At 36.5% G+C, this 7153-nt stretch overlaps 1 pseudogene; it reads right to left on the bottom strand.

The window, feature by feature from the left end:
• Window positions 1-1240: 1240 nt before the first annotated feature.
• LOC129041654 (large ribosomal subunit protein uL30-like) lies at window positions 1241-2027 on the bottom strand (annotated as a pseudogene).
• Between the last annotated feature and the right edge of the window lie 5126 nt (window positions 2028-7153).

Consider the following 7153-nt stretch of genomic DNA (forward strand, 5'->3'; position numbering starts at 1 on the left):
TTATCAACCAAGTATGCAAAAAATATAAAGATATTCTTAGGTATGTAGGTTCTCAAAAAATTTATCCTGAATACATCCAATCTTAGGGAAATACTGGCTAATATTCTCTGTTAAAATAAGTAACCTAAGAATGAGAAAGGTATGGGATTAAAAAGAATAGGAAAATCAATACTTTCCTGTTTTATTTCTGATAGAGGAGAGAAAAAAGGAATGTCCAGGAGGGATAAAGGCATAGCAAGCAACAGGTTCATGTGAGCACTCTTCATAGGGCTCCAGGAGCTATTTCTTCAAGAAGATGAAATTGAGATATCGCTTTATGTGTCTCTATTTCCTGAGGGAAGATACAGGATTGGGAGAAAGTTTGGGGTTAAATTGGTGCTAATTTAATAGAAAATTAAACAATTATACAATGATTAACTGCAGGACAGAGAGTTGTACGGCAAATGAAAGCAATCGGTTTACTGCATATCTCATTTGAGAATAGTGTTACTGTAGTCCTGTAAATATTGAATATCAATCAATTGAAATTATGGTATAACTCTATGGGAGGATAGGGAGATGAGAAAGAGGAAATGTAGAGGGGTAAGGGAAGAAATGAAGCTTCATTTTCATCTGCCATAATGGGTATTCTTTTCACAAAACTAAAACTGACTAATCAAGAATTATCAAACATGTTACTTAATAATATCAAAGAAATTTCTTAAAATATCAGCTTTAGTAGAATTGAATGTGGCTACTTGTAGAGAGGAGAAAATTGGACAAGAAGAAGTGGTCAGGAGAATTGCTATTTTATTTAACAACATTAATGGAATATTTAACCTTAAACTACAGTCATATGTAACTTAGACTTTTACAAAAACTGATACATAAAAAATGAGTACAACTTTGGTAATCTGAGGATTCATCATGTCCAAAGTCTGCAAGTCAATCTAATGACCCATAGGTCTAAGAAGGCCCAGTGTGCCAGAAAGGTATCAGGCAGAAACGTAGCTTACATTTTTGATTGTGTAATAAATTAACGAGTCTGCAAATCTGGGGGAAAGTAAGGAGTTGCCCTTTTAAAAACCGGGATAGACTGTCCTCTGTATCTAGGTAGCTGGGACCATGCTTATAGCATGGATAAGAGGACATGACTAGCCAAGAATCCAAGCCCACAATTCAGAGAAATCCTTGGTTCATTCTTGGGTTAGGGAACCTTCTCCAGGTGTATTTATTTTCAGGTTTTTTTTGTTGTCGTTGTTCAGTTTGAAAGCAGGTACAACCAGCTTAGAAAAATAATCATGGTAGACATTATTCTAATAAGCCTGTTGATCTGGTCCTCCCTCTTGCCAGCATCTCCTCTTTCTGCAAAATGGATGGCTGTTTTCTTTATTCTGCCTCATGGAAAAGATAATTTCAAGGGCCACAGGAAGTTATTTGCTTCTTTGAAGCATTTTCCAACAGTATAGATCTCATGAATCAGATCCTCCATGCAGATGATGCCATATTTACCAAGAGATGGAGCAATCAAAGCATGATCTGTCAAAGCAATTTTCTTATTGATTTTGCCATAACCACCCTTGTAGATTAGTTCATTTACTGACTTTAGATTTGGGTTCCCCCATGCAATCAATGGCTCTACAATCCTCAGCATGTTAATTGAAGCCTTGTTGATCTTCACACAGGTTCCATTGAAGATTTGACGAAGGCGAAGAATCTGCAACACCTTTTGGACCTTTGGGCTCACACCATTGATACCTCTGATCTTGATGACAAAGGCCAATGAATTTGGGTTCTGCAGGTACATAGAAGTTGCCAGCTTTTCTTGCCATCCTCACCATTCGAATTTCAGTTCTGTAAATCTGCCTATATTCCTTGTAATAGTGCTTCTCTTTTTCATAGATAAGCTTCTTCCTTGCCTTTCGAAACATCTTTTGGGCAAACTTCTTTCTCAGGTGCTTGATCTTCAGCTCTATGAAATTCCTTCGCTTTTTCTTAAGGATTTCTGTCACAGCAGAAACCTCCTTCTTCTCTTCTACACCCTCCATGGTTCCAGTCGGAAAAAGAGGAAGTTCTATTTTCCAGTTTTTAAAGAAATTTTTACATTAGGGAGCATTACAGGAACTCAGAAAGAAGCTTGCATCTACAAAATAGAAAGAACACACATTTGTCTCAGTTGAGGAGAGACTTGTGCGTGTGTTCCAAAATCTTTTCTCTTTGCAATATAACAATCTCTTGGTAAATAATAAATTGCCATTTACTTTAAAGTGAATTATTTAGGAAATATGGTTCTTCTCAATAATTTTGAAACTGTCTTAAAACAAATTAGTTGCTGTGTGTATAAACAACAGTTCTTTCAGATCATTAGGAAACATTTTAACCAGTTTTGTTGTTAGGGAGAACAATAACATAAGTTGGTTAGATGCATTAGACAAAAGGTTTTGGTTAAATCCAAGTCTGGGTCACTTCGCATCTCCTTCTAATTTAAATTAGATTTAAATTTCCAAAACACCCAATCAGTTACTTCAGGAGATTAGGTGGAAGAACATGAATGAATCGGCACAAATATATCAATATTCTTCACGAATTAGAATGTGTGTTTCTGTAGAGATGAGAATAACTCTGAGGCCATTGTCATGGTCTTGAATGACTGGGGTTCTAATAATTCAGCAACATTCTGTGCTTATGTATAAACTACTATTCATAGCAACTGGCCCATTGACATTTTTGCAAAGCCATTTTTATACTCTATTAAAGCTTACATTTGTTTATATATAGAGTGAATATTTTAGTATATTGAGGCCTGCTTTTTTTAAAAAAAAAAAGAGAAAGTAAGATTTATTTATTCTACGATCTGCTATTTTAAAAACAAAGGGATTACAATTAACACTTGAGCCTGGAAGTCTCCTCACATAGCAAATTGCCAAAGAATTCCTACTTAAGAAGCAACAGAGTTATTACAGATTCCTGTCCCCAGTCTGCTCCCTATCCATAAGCACCTGATCTATGGTATATTTCCTGAATTGTCAGTAAAGTTTCTGCAGAGAAAACTGCCCTCAGTGCTGCATAGTGGAAATAATGCTAGAAGTAGAATCAAGCTGGCTTGCTGCGTAATCTCAGCAAAAACACATAGATAGCCTCTCTGGGTTTTTAAGAAAATAAAAAGAAAGGCCAAAGATTAGAAAATATATTTTCAAAATATGTATTTAACAAATCACTTGTATTAAGAATATATTAAAAACCCTTATAGGTCAATAATAAGGGGAAAAAATCTCAATTAAAAATGGGCAAAAGATTTGGACACACTTCATCAAAGAACAAACACAAATGGCCAACAACCACATAGAGATGTTCAACGCCATTGCTAATTACCCAAATTCAGATTAACCTCATAATAAGATATTACCACATACTAGAGTTTAACAGGAGTGATATATAGTACAGAAAATCAGGAGCAATTTGATTCTTGTCTATACCCTGATGGGCTGTTTAAATTGTCTTTTAGAAATTCTGTTTTTTTACCAGAAGAATATCTAGTTTTCCTTTAGGAAGAGCATCTCCATCTAGTTGTCATCTCAGATTTTCTTAGAACAAAAAAGCATTGCCTAGAGTAAAATGTTTCTACCCTCTCTTTAGGTTCTGATATATTTTTGTAGCCTGAAATCCTTCAGTATAATTTCTGACCAAAATAGGACATCCCACCCCTGGAAGAATTTGGATAAAATTCTCATTGCAAGCTTTGTCTTAACTCTTTCAATGAGAGAAAGAAGTCAATGGATTATAACACTGAGGAGATTCTTGGATGACTCCTCTGAGAGGGGAATTAACACAACCCAGAAAATGTGTTGAGCATTCAAGTATAAGTAGAAGATGTCTCTGGTTCCTCTACCATATTATGAATTGTACGTAACCATCAGAAGGCCCATTGCCACCTGCTTACTTAGAATTTCTGACCCAGGACAGTGAATGGAGAACCTTGTCTTAGCTTTGAATTTCCAAAACACCCAGGCTCATGGTACAGTATAGTATATGGGGACAGAGATGATAAGTGTCAAAATTTGTATCTTTCCACATAAGGCTTGGATGGTAGGAGGTTTTTATGAAGAAAAGCATACCTGGAAAAACTTTATATTCTAAGGGTTAACCTGTAGATTAAGTGTCTTAAGTTTGTTTTTTCATATCTATCATTATGAAGTATTTAGGTCCAGGAGATCTGTTTGGAAAAACCAGTGAAGCAATCATAAGGACAATTCTAGGAGCAAAATATTTATCCGCCCCTATTTTTTGATGACTTAGACTCATTAAGGAATTTCAGCACAAATGGACAATGTTCTCAACAAATATTATAAAAAAGATACTGAAAAGGATGGGAGAAGAGAAACAATTGGGGAAATAAGCATTTGTAAGAACATAAAATGTTAAGAAAAGCTAAACACATGAGAGTATTTTATTAACGCTTTCGTTCCCATAAAGTAGGGGAGTTGAGGTCTAATAAGAATGTTAAACATTAAAGCTAAAATTTAAAATTTGAGATAAGAGAAATCAAATCGAAAATAAAGGCTAAAACCAAATTCTAAAAAACGTCTGTAAAGAAGCAGTAAAAATTTCAGGCAAAATGACAAAACCCAATGGGATGAGAGCCTGAAGCTGTTATTCTAGATGAGATTAAGGATAAGGAAGAATTAAGAGCTAAAAATATGGAAGTAAGAAAAAGCTTAAAGGGGAAAATTGTGAGAAAATTTGAAGTATCATAGAAAATAAGTCATTTTGACATATTACCAGAATTATTATTTAAAATGGAATAATCCTATGACGATTTGTAAAATGGCCATTCTTTAAAAAATTTTACATTGCAGTTACAGAAGGATGATTCACTTGTAGTGGGGTGGGCCATTGGATAGTGAAAGGCAAGTCAGGGGTGTCAAGGTGCCCCAACCCAGTCTGTGCAGATGGGATGATGGGATCTAGGTAGACCCATGATGAGAACAGAGGGGACAACATGGAGTCTTGTTGGAAAGGCAGACTTTGTGATAGCTCTTGCTTGATTTTATATCTTGGTGGGCCATCAGATTCTGATTTTAATGCAAATACATTCCATTCCTTTAAATATATACACTCTCTTACATATGTATTATAAATAAAAAAGAACTTATTTAGAATAGGTCTGGGCTCACTCATGTTTTTGTATATTACTGTATCCTTTTGGAGCTGTTCTCCAAACTCTAGAGGCATTATTCAGACAGAAGAAATCAATTTCAGACATTACGGGATAGCAATTTTCAACTCACTGGGCTGAGAGTTTGCAGGTGAGTCACACAGCCTAAAAGAGACACAGACAAACAGACAGAGACACAGGCGGGCTTACTGAGACGTGGGAAGAGAGAGAAGCAGAGAGAGGATGAAGAGTTAGCAGGCAAAAGAAACAATAACATCCTTGATTTGGGCCAAGATTTTGCAACCAACTTCCTGAAGTGCATCTGACGTCTGCAACTGAGATGTCTATTGCAGCAAAAAAACCCAGAGGCTCCACAGCAATTTTATGTACTATTCTTATTCTGTGTTTTGTTCTCAGTGGCTTCTGGCCCTTAGCAGTGAATATATATAATAACAGGGACAGTGATTTGTTGGGAAAAATGGGCAGAAGGGAGAGAAGTAATCCTAGTTTCTCAATGCAAACAAGGAAAAAAAAGGATGGATTTTCTGGTGGCAGTACCAGGGAATTAGGGTTTTTCAGTTCATCTACAGAACATACTGGAGAAAAGTGACCAACATCTATCTAAATATTCCATTTGCTTATAGAAATAAAAAAGTGTCAGTTGTTAAAATATATTTTTCTGAAAACTGAACATGAGAAGAAATTATGTAACTATCATACTAGGACAGTTCTATTTAATTAGCAATTAGTACAAGGCAAACATACTTCAAGAAAATTATTTTAAAAGGCAGGATTGTATAGTGCTGTCCATTTCATGAAATTTCTGTTTTCCAAAATAGACAAAATTGTGAAATTTGTGCTGCTGGTGTTCAACAGCTCTGATCTTTCCTTTATTATTATTATTATTTTATTTTATTTATTTACATTTTTTGAGATAGAGTTTTGCTCTTGTTGCTCATGCTGTATTGCAATGGCATGATCTCGGCTCACTGCAACCTCCGCCTCCTGGGTTCAAGTGATTCTCCTGCCTCAGCCTCCTGAGTAGCTGGGATGACAGGCACACGCCACCACACTCTGCTAATTTTTGTATTTTTATTAGAGATGGGGTTTCGCCATGTTCGCCAGGCTGGTTACGAACTCCTGACCTCAAGTGATCTGCCTGCCTGGGCCTTCCAAAGTGCTGGGATTACAGGCATGAGCCACGGCACCTGGCCTGATCTTTTCTTTCTTTAGAGCTCGTTTGTGCCCTTTGTGCCATTTCGTCCTCCTCCACAATGTGGGATGGCGCCCAGTGCCCTGGAGAGCCCAGTCCTCCCCGAAATGAGCAATTTGTTATAGGAACCATTTACACTTTCGTATCAAGGAGTGTACAAGTCACTGCCTCAATTCTATATTTTAAGACATATATTTTTCTAAATAAATGCTTTGGCTAAAGAGCTTTCACTCACCTATGAGCAGCTGAGCAGAGGGAATTTCAGAAGGCAGAGGGTACTTCCATTGCACCTAAAACTCTACCTCTAAAAGAATTGATTTTGTCAGTGAGGAAGGCCTAAAATGGTAGTTTATTTTCCAAAAGTGAAGCAAACAAAAAAAATCAGAGGATATTATATATTTGTATATAATACGTATCTCCAGTGAAAAGCTGATCTTTTTGTCCTTTGTCTAGATGGCTTGTACAGAGGCTAAATGGAATGCTATTTGGTTTCTTCAGGTCATAGAAACCTAGCATGGGGGAGCTTCAGAGGCAAGAGGCTTAGATGAACTGTCTGACTTTCATTTGGCACCAAATTTTGAGCAGTGTGTTTAATGCCATCACACAGTCTTCTAAATTAAACTGCTGAATGTATCTCAAGTTTCAAATGAGTCTTAGATATCACAGCAGCAAAATGGTGCTTTGAGAGAGGCTCCTGAAGCACTTCATGCTTAGGGAATAGATTTCAAGTCCTCATAGTAGAACCAGATAGGCATTAGACTTGTGCACGTGTTCCTTCTCCGCAGTCCTTCCAGCAGCTTCTGAAC

The sequence above is a fragment of the Pongo pygmaeus genome, chromosome 6, assembly GCF_028885625.2.
Source record: "Pongo pygmaeus isolate AG05252 chromosome 6, NHGRI_mPonPyg2-v2.0_pri, whole genome shotgun sequence".
NCBI lineage: Eukaryota > Metazoa > Chordata > Mammalia > Primates > Hominidae > Pongo > Pongo pygmaeus.